At 36.9% G+C, this 21039-nt stretch overlaps 1 pseudogene; it reads left to right on the top strand.

Moving 5' to 3' along the window:
• The first annotated feature begins 14784 nt into the window (after positions 1-14784).
• LOC102161097 (olfactory receptor 5W2-like) lies at positions 14785-15750 on the top strand (annotated as a pseudogene).
• Positions 15751-21039: the final 5289 nt, after the last annotated feature.

Below are 21039 nucleotides of genomic sequence, written 5' to 3'. Positions count from 1 at the left end.
CACTAAATTTAATATGTCATGATTCCTTTCCATCCTTTGGATTCTCCTGTGTAAAATAGGGACTTACATGAGATTACCTCCAGGGTATTTTATAGCTGAAACAACCCGTCTCTATAAAATATGACTCTACTTCTATGTAAATCCTTCCAATATTGGGAAGTACTAAAGTTTCAAAAATGTACAAAGAGTTACTCCCTCTTCTAATGAAGGATGGTACTATGATGCAAATCAAAACTATGATGGGATATTACTTCACACCAGTTATAATGTCCATCACCAAAAGTCTATAAATGATACATTCTGGAGGGGGCATGGGGAAAAGCAAAACCTCCTACCCTGCCGGTGGGAATGAAGGTTGGTACAACCACTATGGAGAACAATATGGAAGTTCCTTAAAAAACTAAATATATAACTACCAATCCCATTCCTGGACATATATCCAAAGAAAATTGTAATTTGAAAGATAGATGTACCCCAATGTTCACTGCAGCACCATTTACAGTAGCCAAGACATGGAAGGATTGGATAAAGAAGATGTGGTTCATATACACAATGGAATATTACTTGGCCATAAAAAGACTGATGTAATACCATTTGCAACAACATGGACTGACCTAGAGATTATCCTATTTAGTGAGGAAAGTCAGAGAAATACAAACACCATATGATATCACTAATATGTGGAGTATAATAAAAAAGATACAAAATAACTTATTCACAAGATAGAAACAGACTCAGAGATTGCAAAACCAAATTTACGGTCACCAAACGGAAACACTGAGGGAGGGATTGGATGGAGAGGTTGGGATTGCTGTATGCACAATATGAGATACAAAAATGATTGATAACAAGCACCTACTGTATGGGCCAGAGAAATTGATTCAATACTCTGGGATGGCCTGTGTGGGGAAAGAGTCTGAAAGGGAATGGATATATATGTATGTATGCGGCTGATTCACTTTACTGTACACCTGGAACTAACACTTCATTATGGGTCACCTATACTCCAATAAAATTTATTAAAAGAAATGAATTACACTCTGCTTCTAGGCTATTTTAACCGGTAATAGTGTTGACATGAAGCCGTCTAAGTCATATGAGTTTCAGAAGCCCAAATACTTTTAAAATGACCATTTTATGTGACCTGATATTCAAAGGAGAATCTCAGGAGTTCAGTGGAAACGAATCCAACTAGTATCCATAAGGATTTGGGTTTGATCCCTGGCCCTGCTCAGTGGATTAAGGATCTATCATTGCTGTGAGCTGTGGTGTAAGTCACAGATGCATCTCAGATCCTAAGACAGTGGCGTAGGTAGGCAGCTGTAGCTCCGATTCAACCCCTAGCCTAGGAAATTCTATATGCCATTGGTGCAGCCATAAGAAGCAAAAAGAAAAACAAAAAAACAAAACAAAAAAAAACAAGAATCTCATAGGGTCCTCTTAGAAATGAATATCGAACTGTATTAGCCCTCCAGTAAGTAAAACTTAAATAAAAAATTACCAGTCAGTAAAAGTAGTATTATGACTCATCCAAAGCATGGCAATATGTAAATATTTGGTTATTACCTGTTGGTGTGGATATGAAACAACCATGGTTGTTGCCCATTAACATTGGAATGAAAATCAGCCCCACCCGTTATAAATCTGTAAGCTCTCTCTAATATAGTTGGACACAGAAATGTCCTGTGACTCAAAAATGCCATTCTCTGAATTATACCCAAGATAAACGAATAAATATAACCACTAAAGACATTCAAGAAATATTCTCCTTTGCATTATTTCCAGCAATATAGAACTGTAAACAACTCAAAAAATGTTAACACTTTAGGTCAAGACTTGACAAGCTTTTCCTCAAAGTGTCAAATAGTGTATATTTTAGGATTTTGGGTTCATAAACTCTTACCACAGCTACTCAGGGTTTCCCTGTGCCACAAAAGCAACCATGAATAACATATAAGTAAATAGTGTGTCCAGCACCAATAAGACTTTAAAGGTCAGTTATACTGACCCCTACTCTAGATAAGATAAATAACTTTATGGTAAGTTAGTACCTAAGAAAAATACGGAACAATGAGGATGAACTAACTTCCACGACATAGAAAAGTATAGAAAGATTTCACAAAAATAATGTTGAGTGGAAGAAGTCAGAAGTAAAAGTTTAAAATGCTGTGTGATTTTTCTACTATATACCTCAAAGAATATCCAAACAAAGTATCATATCGGACATCACTTCTGGACAGGGGTGGAGTAAATTTCTGAGATGCTAGTAATGATTTTCCTTTAGACTTATTCTGGGAGCAGGAATCTTTCATTCTGGAATATTGACTTGCAGTATACTTTTACAGATGAAAGTTTTCTGTATGTGAATTACACTTAAAAAAGGGATTCTAAAAATAAATATGTTCATTATCAAATTGCATGCAACTTTTAATTTTTACTTTTTTAATCCAACAGCTTCTTGTACAAAATGAGTGTTGATTATACATTTGTGAAAATGCTGAGATGCATAATTTCATAAAGTTTAAGGAATTCTATTGCTATATGTTGGAGAGGATTAGGGGAAGATATAAAAGGAAGATTCTGGTTTTTTCCTTAATTTTGCAAAGAACTGATAAGATAACAGCAAGGAACTTATTTTAAGAAAAAATATGAACATGCTGATTTAGAAAAACCATCCCCCATGCAACTTTGCACATGTGAATTGTGTCAGTAGAAAAACCCCAAAATATGAGAGAGAACAAATGGCGAAGGAGTAGGGGGACATGCTCGCCCTCTCCCACAAACACAACAAAAAAAGCACATCTACAGAATAAATGACTCGCACAGAACAGCAACCAATCACTGGCAGAGGAACCTAAACTCCAATAATGTCAAGAAGTTCATGACATTACTGTGCAGAACGGGAGAAAGGAGGAGAGTGAGAGAAGGTGAATCCGAGCGGGACGGGCGCTCCTGAAAGGGAACTGCGGAGGAGAAAGGGATCCCGCACCCTGGAAAGTCACCTACATGGGGGAAAGATCAAACGAACCGGAGGAATCTCCAGATGCAGAGAAGAGTGTAGCAGTAAGTTGGAGTACGGAAAAGCCAATCAAAAAATGAACGGACCATCTGAACTACAGGCACAGTCACCAAAAATTGAGGTGCCTGGGTGGGGGCTGAGCACCGAGACCTCGTCTCCAGAGGTTAGTCCCCAGGAAAGAGATAGGGGACGCCTGGATGGGGGCTGGGCACCGAGACCTCAGCTCCGAAGGTTACTCCCCGAGAAAGGGCTGGGGGGGTGGGGCAGAGCGGAAACTGCTTGGGAGGTCTAGAAACCATTTGACGGGGCAGAGACTGCCTGGGAGATTAGAAAACAAAGCTATCACAGAGGAAGGGAGCAATACTCTAGGGGCAGGGAAGTGGAAAGCCGCATCAGAGGGAACCTGGGAGAAGAGCCTGGACTGCGCCCATGCTGGGGAGATAAGAAGGGGTGGGTCCCCATAGAATACCCCCCACGCCACAACAAGCTTACAGGCCCGCTAGCTAGCTGAAAGCTGTGCTTCCCAGTGCATTCCCTCCCCCCACCCCCACCACCCCCTACACTCTCGCCAAACCTGGGGCTGCCTGCCATCCAGGAGGGCTGGCCTCAACAATTGCTTGAAGCCTACCACCGCAGGGGCTCTCCCTGCACAGGCCTGCTTGCCCTTTGGAGGGGCTATATTTCTGCAGAGCAGCATCAAACACCACCAGCCCCCGAGAAAAGGCCTGCAGCCCAGAAAAGCTAGAACAAGCCTAGCCAGGCCATGAAGAGATCTGCCTAATTCTTGGATGGTTTTTCTGAGTCAGGCTGCCCCAGGGAGGAGCTTCTTGGGTTTCCAACAGCCCTGCTACCCACCCAAGCCCCCAGGGGTTGCCCGACTCCCACAGAATAGCTGCTCATCACCACCAGCCCCCTGGAGGACCCCCTGGAGCCCAGAGAAGCTGCAACAAGCTTGGCCAGACTGTGAAAAGATCCGCCTACATTCTCAGGCTGTCCTTCTGAGTTGGGCTGCCCTAGGGAAGAGCCTCTTAGGTTCTCAGTGACCCAGATAGCTGCTCCAGCCCCCAGGGGGTGCTGCACTCCTGAGGCACAGCTGCCCAACACCGCCAACCCCCTGCAAGAACCCCACAGCCTAAAAACACCAGAGCAAGCTCTGCATGACCAAGTGAAATCTGCTACCATCGTGGTGTGGACCTCCCAGTCCTGTCTGCCCTCAGGAAGTCCTCCTTTGCTTCAAAGAGACACTGTTAGCCCCATCAACACTCCAGAAAAGCCACACTGCCTCAAAAAGATTGACCAACAATGCCAGCCCTCAGGAAATATTCCACGGCAATGACAAGGCAAACACTGCCCGATCACGGAGAGTACAACTCCCTCAGGAGAAAGAAGACAACAAGCAAGATGAAGAAGCTGAGAAACCACCCCCAGTCAAACCAACAGGAGAACTCACCTAAAACAGTCAACAATGAAACAGATCTCTGCAGTCTGACAGACTTGGAGTTCAAAAGAGAAAGAGTGAAAATACTGAAGGAATTAAGAGAAGATATGAACAGTAATGTACATACCCTCAGAAAGGTACTAGAAAATATAAGGAGGAGCCAAGAAAAACTAGAACATTCATTGGCAGAGATGCAAACTGAACAAAGGGCAGTAAAAACCAGAATGAATAATGCAGAAGAACGAATCAGTGATATGGAAGATAGAATAATGGAAATCACTCAATCCGGTCAACAGACAGAAAACCGAATCAAAAAACTGTAAAGCAATATAAGAGACCTATGGGATAATATAAAGTGGGCCAATCTACGCATAATAGGAATTCCTGAAGGAGTAGAAAAAGATAAGGGGATGGAAAATATATTTGAAGAAAATATCGATGGAAACTTCCCAAATCTAAAGGATCCTGAGTTCAAGATACAAGAAGCACAGAGGGCCCCAAAAAAACTGATCCCAAATAGACCCACACCAAGACACATCATAATAAAAATGGCAAAAGTTAGTGATAAAGAGAGGATCCTAAAGGCAGCAAGAGAAAAAAAGAATGTTACCTACAAGGGAACCCCCGTAAGAATATCAGCTGATTTCTCTACAGAAACACTACTGGCCAGGAGGGAATGGCAAGAGCTATTTAAAGTGCTCAAAGGAAAAAATATGCAACCTAGAATACTCTATCCAGCAAGAATATCATTTAAAAGAGAAGGGGAAATGAAATTTTTTCTCATGAAACAAAAACTTAAAGAATACAGCAACACAAAACCCAGGTTAAAGGAAATATTGAAAGGGCTTCTCTAAACCAAAAAGAAAGGAAGGAAAGGGAAGAAAAGAGAAAAGAAAAAAAAAATGAAGAGGAAGAACTAGGACTGACGAAACCGCAATCAGAGAGCAGTCACTCAAATAAGCCAGCATACAGATTTAATCATGAACATGTTTCAAACAAAATAAAATTGAAAAAAAAAACAAAAAAGAGTCACGAAAACCATAAAATGTGGGCAAGGGATGTTAGGAAGTAAATAACCCTCTTAGTTTGTTTGTTTGTATGTCTCTCTTCTTAATTTTAATATAGTAATGAAGTGTTTGAACTTACAGGACTATCAGGCTAAAACACACAATTATGGGAAGGGGTTAGCATACTTAAAAATCAGGGCAACCACAAGCCAAAAGCAAATATTGCATTTGCAAAAAATGAAAAAAAAAAGGAAAGAAAGGAAAAATGGAGAACCATAGAATCAACTGGAACACGAGGTTCAAATGGCAATAAATAATCATCTATCAATTAGCACCTTAAATGTCAATGGACTGAATGCCCCAATCAAAAGACACAGACTGGCTGAGTGGATAAAAAGGCAAAACCCTTCAATTTCCTGCCTACAAGAAACTCACCTTAGGACAAAAGATACATATAGATTGAAAGTGAAAAGGTGGGAGAAAATATTTCACGCCAATAGACAAGACAGAAAAGCAGGAGTCGCAATGCTCATATCAGACAAAATAGACTTTAAAACAAAAGACATAAAGAAAGACAAGGAAGGACACTACTTAATGATTAAGGGATCCATCCAAGGAGAGGATGTGACTATCGTCATTATATATGCCCCAAATACAGGAGCACCCAGATACATACAACATATATTAACAGACATAAAGGGAGATATTGATGAGAATACAATCATAGTAGGAGACCTTAATACCCCCCCTCACATCAATGGACAGATCCTCTAGACAGAAAACCAATAAAGCAACAGAGATCCTAAAGGAAACAATAGAATAGTTACACTTAATTGATATCTTCAGGACACTACATCCAAAAAAAGCAGAATACACATTCTTCTCAACTGCTCATGGAACATTCTCAAGAATCGACCACATATTGGGACACAACGCTAACTTCACTAAATTTAGGAGCATAGAAATTTTCTCAAGTATCTTCTCTGACCACAATGCCATGAAATTAGAAATCAACCATGGGAAAAGCAAAGAGAAAAAACCTACTACATGGAGACTAAACAACAAGCTACTAAAAAACCAATGGGTCAATGAGGAAATCAAGAAGAAATTAAAAACTACCTTGAATCAAATGATAATGAAGACACAACCTCTCAAAATCTATGGGATGCTGCAAAAGCAGTGCTCAGAGGGAAATTTATAGCAATACAGGCCTTTCTCAAAAAAGAAGAAAGATCCCAAATGGACAACTTAACACTCCACCTAAATGAATTAGAAAAAGAAGAACAAAAAAGACCTAAAGTCAGCAGAAGGAAGGAAATTATAAAGATCAAAGAAGAAATCAATAAAATAGAGACTCAAAAAACAATAGAGAAAATTAATAAAACCAAGAGCTGGTTCTGTGAAAAGGTGAACAAAATTGACAAACCCCTGGCCAGACTCACTAAAAAGAGGAGAGAAAGAACCCAAATAACCAAAATTAGAAATGAAAAAGGAGAAATCACATCGGATACAGCAGAAATACAAAAAACCGTAAGAGAATACTATGAACAACTATACGGCAACAAGTTTGACAATCTGGAAGAAATGGACAATTTTCTAGAATCTTACAGCCTGCCAAAACTGAATCAAGTAGAAACAGACCAACGGAACAGACCCATCACTAGAAATGAAATTGAAGAGGTCATAAAATCACTCCCTACAAATAAAAGTCCAGGACCAGATGGATTCACAGGCGAATTCTATCAAACATGTAAAGAGGAATTGGTGCCCATCCTCCTTAAAACTCTTTCAAAAGGTTGAAGAAGAAGGAGTACTCCCAAAGACATTCTATGAGGCCACCATCACCCTCATTCCAAAACCAGACAGAGATACCACCAAAAAAGAAAACTATCGCCCAATATCATTGATGAATATAGATGCAACAATTCTCAACAAAGTCTTAGCCAACTGCAACCAACAACATACCAAAAAATCATACACCATGACCAGGTTGGGTTCATCCCAGGTTCACAAGGATGGTTCAACACACACAAATCAATCAGCATCATACACCACATTAACAAAAGAAAAGTCAAAAATCATATGATCATCTCAATAGACACAGAAAAAGCATTTGACAAAGTCCAACATCCATTCATGATCAAGACCCTCGCAAAACTGGGTATAGAGGGAACATTCCTGAATACAATCAAAGCCATTTATGACAAACCCACAGCAAATATAACACTCAATGGGGAAAAACTGAAAGCCTTCTCACTCCAATCTGGAACAAGACAGGGATGCCCACTCTCACCACTGCTCTTCAACATCGTTTTGGAAGTCTTAGCCACCGCAATTAGACAAACCAAAGAAATCAAAGGCATCCATATAGGAAGAGAAGAGATCAAACTGTCACTGTATGCAGATGACATGATACTATACCTAGAAAACCCTAAGGACTCAACCCCAAAACTCCTTGAACTGATTCATAAATTCAGCAAAGTAGCAGGATATAAGATTAACATTCAGAAGTCAGTTGCGTTTCTGTATACCAGCAATGAAACATTAGAAAAGGAATACAAAAATACGATACCTTTTAAAATTGCACCTCACAAAATCAAATACCTTGGAATACACCTGACCAAGGAGGTAAAGGACCTATATGCCGAGAACTATAAAACTTTAATCAAAGAAATCAAAGAAGATGTAAAGAAATGGAAAGATATTCCATATTCCTGGATTGGGAAAATCAATATTGTGAAAATGGCCATACTACCCAAAGCAATCTACAGATTCAATGCAATCCCTAGCAAATTACCCAGGACATTTTTCACAGAACTAGAACAAACAATCCAAACATTTATATGGAACAACAAAAGACCCAGAATCGCCAAAGCAATCCTGAGAAACAAAAACCAAGCAGGAGGCATAACTCTCCCAGACTTCAAGAAATACTACAAAGCCACAGTCATCAAAACAGTGTGGTACTGGTACCAAAACAGACAGACAGACCAATGGAAAAGAATAGAGAATCCCGAAATAAACCTTGACACCTATGGTCAATTAATCTTTGACAAGGGAGGCAAGAACATCAAATGGGAAAAAGAAAGTCTATTCAGCAAGCATTGCTGGGAAACCTGGACAGCTGCATGCAAAGCAATGAAACGAGAACACACCCTCACACCATGCACAAAAATAAACTCCAAATGGCTGAAAGACTTAAATATGCGACAGGACACCATCAAACTCCTAGAAGAAAACATAGGCAAAACACTCTCTGACATCAACATCGTGAACATTTTCTCAGGGCAGTCTCCCAAAGCAATAGAAATTAGAGCAAAAATAAACCCATGGGACCTCATCAAACTGAAAAGCTTTTGCACAGCAAAGGAAACCCAAAAGAAAACACAAAGACAACTTACAAAATGGGAGAAAACAGTTCAAATAATGCAACCATCAAGGGCTAAATCTCTAGAATATATAAATAACTTATACAACCCAACAGCAAAAAAACCAATCCATCAATGGAAAAATGGGAAAAAGACCTGAATAGACATTTCTCCAAAGAAGATATACAGATGGCCAACTAACACATGAAAAAATGCTCAACATCGCTGATTATAAGAGAAATGCAAATCAAAACTACCATGAGAGACCACCTCACACCAGTCAGAATGGCCATCATTAATAAATCCACAAATAACAAGTGCTGGAGGGGCTGTGGAGAAAAGGCAACCCTCCTGCACTGTTGGTGGGAATGTCAACTGGTACAGCCACTATGGAGAACAGTTTGGAGATACCTTAGAAATCTATCCATAGAACTTCCATATGACCCTGCAATCCCACTCTTGGGCATCTATCCGGACAAAACTCTGCTTAAAAGAGACACGTGCACCCGCATGTTCATTGCAGCCCTATTCACAATAGCCAGGACATGGAAACAACCCAAATGTCCATCGACAGATGATTGGATTCGGAAGGTGTTGTATATATACACAATGGAGTACTACTCAGACATAAAAAAGAATGACATAATGCCATTTGCAGCAACATGGATGAAACTAGAGAATCTCATCCTGAGTGAAATGAGCCAGAAAGGACAAAGACAAATACCATATGATATCACTTATAACTGGAATCTAATATCCAGCACAAATGAACATCTCCTCAGAAAAGAAAATCATGGACTTGGAGAAAAGACTTCTGGCTGCCTGATGGGAGTGGGGTGAGTGGGTGAGATCAGGAGCTTGGGCTTATCAGACACAACCTAGAATAGATTTACAAGGAGATCCTGCTGAATAGCATTGAGAACTTTGTCTAGATACTCATGTTGCAACAGAAGAAAGAGTGGGGAAAAATGTAATTGTAATGTGTATATGTAAGGATAACTTGATCCCCTTACTGTACAGTGGGAAAATAAGAAATAAATAAAAAAAATACTTCTCTGAATTTTATTTTTTCATTTTGGAATAGTCTACAACATTTAAGCCTCAAGAGTCATATCTGTGGTATTTTGTGTTTTCTAAACTGCATGGTAAAAATCTTTGAAAGGTAGTGCTTTCTAAATATTCATTGTTAAGTGTTTCTGTCTATTAAAGTAGAGAATGATGTACAAAAATAGTAATACTCTATTTTGGGGTTTTTCTTTTCTTTTCTTTTCTTTTTTTTTTTTTGACTCTAGGCACGGTGTTATAGAGCAGATCTACACACTTACTCATGTTGCTTAAGTGAAACGTTACACCCTCTGAAGAGCGTTTTATTTTTTTATTTTTTTATTTTTTTTTTATTTTCCCACTTCACAGCAAGGGGGTCAGGTTATCCTTACATGTATACATTACAATTACCATCTGGTCCTGGACTTTTATTTGTAGGGAGTGATTTTATGACCTCTTCAATTTCATTTCTAGTGATGGGTCTGTTCCGTTGGTCTGTTTCTACTTGATTCAGTTTTGGCAGGCTGTAAGATTCTAGAAAATTGTCCATTTCTTCCAGATTGTCAAACTTGTTGCCGTATAGTTGTTCATAGTATTCTCTTACGGTTTTTTGTATTTCTGCTGTATCCGATGTGATTTCTCCTTTTTCATTTCTAATTTTGGTTATTTGGGTTCTTTCTCTCCTCTTTTTAGTGAGTCTGGCCAGGGGTTTGTCAATTTTGTTCACCTTTTCACAGAACCAGCTCTTGGTTTTATTAATTTTCTCTATTGTTTTTTGAGTCTCTATTTTATTGATTTCTTCTTTGATCTTTATAATTTCCTTCCTTCTGCTGACTTTAGGTCTTTTTTGTTCTTCTTTTTCTAATTCATTTAGGTGGAGTGTTAAGTTGTCCATTTGGGATCTTTCTTCTTTTTTGAGAAAGGCCTGTATTGCTATAAATTTCCCTCTGAGCACTGCTTTTGCAGCATCCCATAGATTTTGAGAGGTTGTGTCTTCATTATCATTTGATTCAAGGTAGTTTTTAATTTCTTCTTGATTTCCTCATTGACCCATTGGTTTTTTAGTAGCTTGTTGTTTAGTCTCCATGTAGTAGGTTTTTTCTCTTTGCTTTTCCCATGGTTGATTTCTAATTTCATGGCATTGTGGTCAGAGAAGATACTTGAGAAAATTTCTATGCTCCTAAATTTAGTGAAGTTAGCGTTGTGTCCCAATATGTGGTCGATTCTTGAGAATGTTCCATGAGCAGTTGAGAAGAATGTGTATTCTGCTTTTTTTGGATGTAGTGTCCTGAAGATATCAATTAAGTGTAACTATTCTATTGTTTCCTTTAGGATCTCTGTTGCTTTATTGGTTTTCTGTCTAGAGGATCTGTCCATTGATGTGAGGGGGGTATTAAGGTCTCCTACTATGATTGTATTCTCATCAATATCTCCCTTTATGTCTGTTAATATATGTTGTATGTATCTGGGTGCTCCTGTATTTGGGGCATATATAATGACGATAGTCACATCCTCTCCTTGGATGGATCCCTTAATCATTAAGTAGTGTCCTTCTTTGTCTTTCTTTATGTCTTTTGTTTTAAAGTCTATTTTGTCTGATATGAGCATTGCGACTCCTGCTTTTCTGTCTTGTCTATTGGCGTGAAATATTTTCTCCCACCTTTTCACTTTCAATCTATATGTATCTTTTGTCCTAAGGTGAGTTTCTTGTAGGCAGGAAATTGAAGGGTTTTGCCTTTTTATCCACTCAGCCAGACTGTGTCTTTTGATAGGGGCATTCAGTCCATTGACATTTAAGGTGCTAATTGATAGATGATTATTTATTGCCATTTGAACCTCGTGTTCCAGTTGATTCTATGGTTCTCCATTTTTCCTTTCTTTTTTCTTTTTTTTTTTTTTTTTTGGTTGGATAGTCTCTTGTTATTATCTGCTTGAATGTATTTTTTTTTCATTTTTTGCAAATGCAATATTTGGTTTTCGCTTGTGGTTGCCCTGTTTTTAATTATCCTAACCCCTTCCCATAATTGTGTGTTTTAGCCTGATAGTCCTGTAAGTTCAAATACATCATCACTATCTTAAAATTAAGAAGAGAAACATACAAACAAACAAACAAAAAAGGGTTATTTACTTCCTAACATCCCTTGCCCACATTTTATGGTTTTAATGACTCTTTTTTATGTTTTTCTTTTTAATTTTATTTTGTTTGAAGCATGTTTTATTGAGAGAATGAGAAGCATTCACAAAGACAATTATAGTCCTCGAGTACATGGTTGGTGGATGGGAGTGAGAAAATGTGTGATGATGAAAGCAGCTTTGAAAGGTAGAATTGACAGGAAACTGTCAATTATTCATATTGAAGCATAAAAACAAATTGCCTCTAATGAAAGAACAGGTCAACATATTATATATATGTGTTATATCCATAAAGTTAAATATGATCCTTCTCTGTAATGAAAGAAAATCTAACACATTCTACAACTTGGATGGACTTTAAAAACCATTTACTGAAGAATCATGACCATAAAAAGACATTGATTGAATGACTCAGTTTATAGGAGATGACTGAAGAGGAAACCACATAGAATCAGAAAGTAGAATAGTGGTTGCCATGGCTAGGGTATGGGAGAAGAGGGGTGACAGGCAATAGTTATGGGCTTCTTATTGCAGTGATCAAAGTGTACATGAAGTAGACATTGGGGTGAAATATATTAAAACCAAATAACTCTATACATTAGGAGTTTGACTTTTATGGTATATGCTATATATACCATATAAAAATGATGATATATACCAATAAAATACCAATAAAAATGATGATCCAAAATATACCATATAACATATACCAATAAAAATGATGATCCAAAGTGTTGTAATTTTCATAAATGAGGTCGTGAAGAAGAATGTTTCCAAAACACAGTGAACAATCCAATGGATTTAGAAAAGATTAAGCAGGGATCTGTTTGATTTTCATTAGATTTCCTCTGACTAGAGAAGGAGGATATTGCTGGAGAGTAACTGTGAAATAAACCATAAAAACTGTTTTCAATTTTCTTCCTACCATAGATCAATTTAGTGACAGCAGTGAAGGCTAAAAGATCAGCCTGTCCTAATTTGTTTTTTAATTCAGAGGGGAATATACAGAAGGGGAAGTATAATTAATGAAGTGTTTGCATAACAACAAAGCCTAAGAGCAGTAGTACCTTCAGAGATTTGAGTCCCAGTGTGCTTGGTAAAATAAACTGCCGTCTACCTATTGTTCAGGTAGGCAAGCCCTCCTTACCTAGAGTGGGTTTCAAGGTCTTAATTTAAGTGTGAGAATAAAAGCTTACCTTTCTGAAAAAAAATAGATTTGTGGATAGAGCATTTTATGCCTGATTACTCATTGAAAATTTTATTTAATGGCTAGAAGTGATATATCCTTTTCAGAAGAGTAAGAATCTTTCAGAACTTGTTAATATCCACAATATAACTTTTTTATTCATTTTATCTTGCTTTTGGTTCATGGGAGAGATTCTATTTGTTATTGGGGAAATGTATGTATTAGGTTAAGGTATATTTTGTTTTATTGGAAAACTAGTGTCGATACAACATTAAAATAAAAATGTGAAAATTCATCTTCAGGTGTACCATTTGCATTTATTCTTAGGCCTAAGGAAAATCTCCACTACTTACTTTCTATTCTCTTATACATTAAATGTATGTATGTACACGTGTAAATACATGATACAGGTATAAATACACACAATCACAATGGAAAGAAAACTATGCGTCTTACAAGCATTTATTGCTGCTTACTTCATTTCTATTTTATAATATAAAGGACTATTTAAAATCTAAAATGATGAAAACATGTGTGGTAAATTCTGTTGTTTCAGTTTCTCTTAGCTCTTTTCTTCCATTAGTCAAGGGACTTGTCTTTTGATAATAAGAGCTCTCCACAAAGAGGTAATGATTATTGTGGAAAATATAAATAATAAACTTATAGAAAATAGGTCAGTAATATGATAATACTTATTTCGTATCTCACCAAATACTAAATACAACATACTAATACCAGGAAAGTATATGATTTTTTTATTTAGCGCTGAACATTGATATGCTCACTGTTTCTAGAATTAGACAAAGATTTTTAAACCAATCATGTTTTTCAGAAACAAAAATTGTGAACATTTTTTGTATCCATGTGAATATTTTCATGCATAGAAAAATGCTTAGTCCTATAACTTACCAGCCTGGTATCTCTATCACTGGTGTCTCTTTCATACAATTTTGAAGAGGAGAAGAGTGTTAAATTCACCCAAATTTATTCCCTGAGGTAAGGCAAGTAAAGACAGTGAAGAGTTGTATAAAATAAGCTATCTATTTTTTTCCTTTTTTTTTTTTTTTTTGCTTTTTAGGGCCTGGCCCATGGCATATGGAAGTTCCCAGGCTAGGGGTCAAATTGGAGCTATAGCTGCTGGCTTACAGGTTTCCATCACAGCCCCAGCCATGTGGGATCTGAGCCACATGTGACATACACCACAGCTCAGGACAGCACTGGATACTTAACCAACTGAGCAAGGACAGGGATCGAACCTGCATCATCGTGGATCCTACTTGGGATTGTTAACCACTGAGCCATGAAGGGGACTCCCAGAAAGTAATATATCTCATGAATGACATCTAGATTCAGATCAATGTTCCTCAACTTTATTTCTCAGATAATTTTTGCTATTGGGGAATAGAATAATACATCTTTAAATAGGGGATACTATTTAAATACTGGTTAATATTATGAGTAGAAAAAGGCACTCAAAGGAAGAAATCATGTTCTCTTTTACAATATTTTGCCAATGTACAGGAATGTTACACATGCATGTGTCATTTTTTTGGTCATTTTCTCAGAAGTATAGACAAGAAAAGAGAAGAATGGATAGAGGGCATTGCTCCTCCTTGACTGAATTCATTTTCTTGGAAATTTCTAATAACCTGGAGAACAAAGGGACCCTATTTACCACATTTTGACTTGTTTACCTGATTAATCTTCTGGCAAAACTTGGAATGATCACGTTAATTCAAATGGACCCCCAGCTGCACATGCCCATGTACTTTTTCCTCAGCCACCTCTCCTTCTGTGACCTCTGCTATTCCACAGCAATTGGGCCCAAGATGCTGGTGGACCTACTTGCCAAGAACAAGGCAATCCCCTTCTATGGCTGTGCTCTGCAATTCATGGTCTTCTGCGTCTTTGCAGATGCTGAGTGTCTTCTGCTGGCAGTGATGGCCTATGATCAGTACAAGGTCATTAGCAACCCCTTGCTAGATACAGTCTGTATAGAGTCTCTATAGCTTTATAGAGCTCTGTAGAGTCAGAATGTCTAACATGTCCCTGCACATGGCTGGGGTTTATATGGTGGGAATGGCAGATGCTTTGATACACATGACACTAGCATTCCACTTATGCTTCTATGGGTCTCATGATATTAACCATTTCTTCTGTGACATTCCCCCTCTCCTACTGCTGTCTTGTTCAGATACGCAGGTCAACAAGTTAATAATATTCACCATTTTTGGCTTCATTGAATTGAGTACCTTTTCAGGAGTCCTTGTTTCTTATGATTATATAATTCTGTCTGTCTTGAAGATCCATTCAGCTGAGGGAAAGTCAAAGCTTTTTCCACCTGTACTTCCCACCTCACTGTCATGGCAATTTTCCAGGGAACTATGCTCTTCATGTATGTTAGGCCAAGTCCTTCATACTCTCTAGATCAAGACAAAATGACCTCATTGTTTTACACCCTTGTGATTCCCATGTTAAAACCTGTGATTTACAGCTTAAGGAACAAGGATGTGAAAGAGGCCTTGGAAAAACTGAAACGCAAAAATTGGTTTTAAATATTTATACTACACACACATAGACATCGTATTTGTAAAATTAATTTTCATGATTCCAGAAAAGCAATCATGTCTCAAATACTTTATTGATAAAACGGGTATTTATTTTAAAGCCCAATCTTAATAAATGTTTCAATACCCCAAATATATCATACTTCATTATGTGTTTAGAATTTATATATATTACTTCCTCTTTGTAGAGGCAACCTTTCCTATATTGCCAATTTTTTGGTTCATGCTTTCATTCAAACCATAATTTGATATATTTAAATTTATTGTATGTTTACTAAGTGAACTTAGAACATTTAGTTTCTTTGAATTAAGCTTTTAATACAAAGTACATTAGGTAGTATCCATACCAATGAATCTTATAAGCTATTTGAAGTAACTGACATTAAGTACCAAATAACTCATTCTAATCTCAATATCATCATGAAGTAAATACAATGGATATTAAATCCAAGGAAAGTTTCCAAATCTAGTGTAAAAAGAGGCTTAACTGAATTTTCATTCTCAAATATAAAAAAGACTCATGTTGGGGTAGGAAAATATAGCAGGCAGAGAGTATGATAATTAGAGAGGTCTGGAGATGGAAAAGCCTCCACTCTAGAGGTAGACCTTTTAGAAGTAATGAAGTTTTGAGGAAGGAAAAAAGTTAATTCTACCCTCCTATGTTCTGTTGGCTGATCTAAAATTATATTTATGTGAGATAGATTAACAAGAGAAGAAAATGCAAATTTAATTATGTACATGAGGAGAGCATTGTCCTACAATGCTCCCTTGTGCTTTTCAAGGGAACCTTGTAGGATGCTATAACCTATCAGTAGGTATCATACCAGAAAAAAAAAAAACACATGAATAATACATATTTTTATAATAGCCTTTAAGGGTTTCCAATACACCATATATTCTTAATTAACCAATACTCTTCTGAAACTGTCACTTATGAGCAGTAGCATGGGAAAAAACTGTTTGGAAAATATAAATCCAATAAAAGTAGAGTATCAGCGGATTACTGTTTAAAATTAGAGAATGTTGATATGTAATCTGATTAACCCACTTCCCTCCCTTATGATAGCTATATCTTACAACATCTAAATAGTGATTTTACCTGCATAATGATTGTTTTATATGATCTAGTGCATATTCATTACCGAAAAAGAATTTTAAACTCTATAAATGAATTTCCAAAAATAGCATTGATTCAATAAACTGTAGGCTTTCCTCTCCCTGAATTTTAAGCCAGAGGGACGGTAAAAAATTTCAGAAGGTGAAATACTTATAAATAGAACACTTTTTAGTGGTCTGTTATTACAACTCAGAATTTCATTGTCACTTTGAAGGGTATATCCACATTTATTAATGTTCTGGGAAAAATATGAATATCTAAATGTAGGATTATGACAACTGCAATTGAAATGTCAAGTATTGGTGAGGATGTGAATCATTCGTATACTTTGAGAACAGAAATGCGAATTGCACCGTACTTTGTAAAACCTTATGCTTATGTCTGCTAGACCTGGACATATAAGTATTCTATGTTCTAAACACAGCAAAGCAATGCAAAATGAGTGAACATATTAACTCAAACACATGCATGGAAATATTCATCATGGAATTATTTTCAGTAGTATAAAATAGTACTGGAGTTGACAATTTTTTTAAGTGTTAGCTATTGTACATTTTAGGGTTTTTAAGCCTTAAAGTTGTTATCATAACCACTTATGATTGCCATGTCTTATTCTAGAGCATAAATACATAAATGGTATGCCCCAACTCCAATAAAACTTTACATACAAGTTTCCTGAGAGCATACACTAAGAAATGGTGTTTCCCACATCCAATGAAACTGCATGCACCATATTTTCCTGACATTTGCCCTAGATTAGATAAACTACTTCATGGTAAACCTGCATGTTGGAAAACTACACAGCAGTGAAGATGAATTAGATATTTCCACATGAAACAACGTGGAGAAATCTAACAAACATAATACTGAGTACAATGAGCAAGACAAAAAAGGGGAAAAAAAACCTACAATTTTACTGCTATACACATCACGAAATTACCAACTAACTTATGTTGGACATCAACTTGAAATGGGTCTATGAGATGATTTCGGAGATGTTAGTCATGATCATTTTTTGTCCTAGTTGTAATTGAAGGGACCCTTTTCATTTCTGAAGGGTAACTTTTCCCTTATTTGCAGGGTAATTTTTCTTTTTCTTTTTTTGTAATTTTTTTGTCTTTTTGGGGCCACACCCACAGCATATGGAAGTTTGCAGGCTAGGGGTCGAATGGGGCTGTAGCCACTGGCTCAAGCCACAGCCACAGCAATGCCAGACCCAAGCTGCATCTGTGACCTACACCATAGCTCATGGCCATGCCAGATCCTTAATCTACTGAGTGAGGCCAGGGGTCAAACTTGCTTTCTCACGGATGCCCATCAGATTTGTTTCCACTGAGCCATGAAGGGAAATCCTATGGGGTACTTTTTCGAATGAAAATTTTCTGTATATGTATTATGCTCTAAATAGATTTTTCAAAACCAAAGTGTTTTCTCAGATTGTAAGCAACCACAAGATTTTATGTTTCAATCTAGTAGTTTCTTGTTCACAGTGTATTCATAAAATTCTCATATTATTAAAATTCTCATATTATTGCTTGTAGAACAACTGTGTCTTTGTCCACACACAGGCCATTCTAACGTTTCCTCTGGAAGCAAAGAAATTCATGTACTTTGGAAACAATATTGTGAAATAAAACCTGTGTCAGTGTTTCATGGATAGACAATTATTTTATGAAAAATGTGACCTTGAAGTTCCTGTCGTGGCTCAGTGGTTAACAAATATGATTAGGAACCATGAGGCTGTGGGTTCGATCCCTGGCCTTGCTCAATGGGTTAAGGATCCAGCATTGCCGTGAGCTGTGGTACAGGTCACAGACATGGCTTGGATCTGGCGTTGCTATGGCTCCAGCGTAGGCCAGCGGCTACAGCTCCAATTATACCCCTGGCCTGAGAACCTCCATATGCCACAGGAGTAGCCCTAGAAAAGGCAAAAAGACAAAAAAAAAAGGTGATCTTCTGGTAGACAGTTGCTTATGCACTATGCTTTTAGTGCCACTAGAGTTACCCAGAAACCTTTAGATATACATGAATTCTTTTTTTGTTGTTGTTTTGTTTGTTTGTTTGTTTTTGCTACATTTGTAGCATGCACAAGTTCCCAGGCCAGGAATCAAACCTGTGCCACAGCAAAAACAATTCCAGATCCTTAACCTGGTGAGCCACCAGGGAACTCTGAAGATGAATTCTTTTAACTTACTTCAATTTGATGTATAAAATTTCCTAATATATTTTTCCAACTCTTAAAAAACTCCATTCTTAGATGAGAAATTCTTCAGTAGCTAAATTGGGTTATTTAATTTGTAATAATAGTGTAGCTCCAGAAAGTCAGGTAAACCACTGAGGAGGAGAAAATGGAAAGCAAGTGGATCTATATAGTCTGAAGATCAGCCTTATTTAAGAAGCTAAGTTTAGGTCTTGGTTGAACAAAATGTAACAAGAGGGAAAAACTTGAGAGAATAACTAATTTGAAAAGAATCTGAAGAAAGGAACAAAGAAAATTTCACATCCTCAAAATGGGTGCCAGGAAAATAAAGAGTGGTAATAAGTAATGTGAGTAACACAAATGCATCCCTTTCTTGGATTTTAATGAGTAGACAATTACTAGCAAGCAGTTATATGGTTTGTCCTTTGGCTCAACAGTGTCCCCCACAAGAATACACTTAATATTTTAGCACTGGGGCTCATCACACGAAGGATGACAATTGAATTTAAAATCCATCAAAATTAGTCACTAAGAATCTTTCTTCCCAAATTTTAAAAATTATCACTGATTTTTTGCCTGATAAGTGATCTGGCTTTACAGAAAGCAAGGAAGGAGCATAGCAGCAAATAAGCATAAGAAACTTATAATAACCCCAAATTCCCAATCCATACTGCTCCCTCCCCCTCCACCTCGGCAACCACAAGTGATTTTCTTTTCTGTGGAAAGTTTCATTTTTGCCATGTATTAGGTTCCAAATATGTGATATCATATGGTATTTGTCTTTCTCTTTCTGACTTACTTCACTTGGTATGAGAGTTTCTAGTATGATAATGTGAGAAAAAAAGAATCTATACATGTATGTGTAACTGGGTAACCATGCTACACAGCGGAAAATTGACAGAACACTGTAAACTAGGTATAATGAAAAAAAATTAAAATCATTATATGTAAAAAAGAAACTTATAATAAAACAAACACATGAAAATAAATTTTGTTTCCCTGTTAACTTCCAAGTGAGATTTCTAAATAAACAAGAAAGCATCTGGAGTTCTCAAGTGTAACCCTGACATATCCTGTTAATAGCAATTTAGAATAAATTAGATAGTATATTAAACATGTGATATTGTGCAGTAATAAAAGTGACAATATATGAAAACTCCTAATACTATTCTAAAATTGTTTTTTGTCCCTTGAGTCCATTTGAAAGGATTTCCATAAAGATACATTGGATATGGTGAGTTTGATTAGCACACAATCACTCATTTGCTTATGATATATATAGTTAAATAGGCATTTCTGTATATAAATTTCCCTCTTTCCACTAAAATAATATTTAAAAACGCAAAGATGTATTTACAATTGTATAAAAACCAGAATGTGGATGAAATAAATGGGTATACATTAATGTAAAGGTGTACAATGCCTCTGTTCAGAATATTTTGTATGTAAATATATTTATTGAGGTCTCATTTTTTTAGAAATCAGGTAATATGTACAAGGAAACATGGTTATCTCTATACAGTGTGATTTGTGTTGAATTTTTCTATTTTTATATAGAATAGTGAATTGTCACAATAAGTTTAATGGATGTGCATGTGTGTGTGTGTGTGTTTGTGTATGTGTTGTACATTTTTGTGTTTGCATTGTCTATTGTGGAATTAAAACAGGGCACCTTTTGGGGGGATTGGTAAAGCATAAATAACAAAAGTTTGTTGAGTGTAATCCATAAACATTTTAACCAGGTGAAATGATTGGACTTTGAAGAGAACAGGAAAAAAAGCATAGTGGGAAAAGTCTATATTTCTACTTTGATAACCCTACTTATATGAAATATTCAACAATAAACCATATGGTTATATTTTTCACTCCTTTCTTTTTCTTTTTCTGTTTTTGCATTCTAGGGCTGCACCAGCAGCATGTGGGATTTGCTAGAGGTTGAATCAGAACTGCAGCTCCAGTG

The sequence above is a fragment of the Sus scrofa genome, chromosome 1 (assembly GCF_054392235.1).
Source record: "Sus scrofa isolate SSC_HxYL_T2T_F1_AM1 chromosome 1, Sscrofa_HxYL_maternal_Yorkshire_Landrace_v2.0, whole genome shotgun sequence".
Classification (NCBI taxonomy): domain Eukaryota; kingdom Metazoa; phylum Chordata; class Mammalia; order Artiodactyla; family Suidae; genus Sus; species Sus scrofa.
This window is presented reverse-complemented; position numbering and strand designations above follow the sequence as displayed.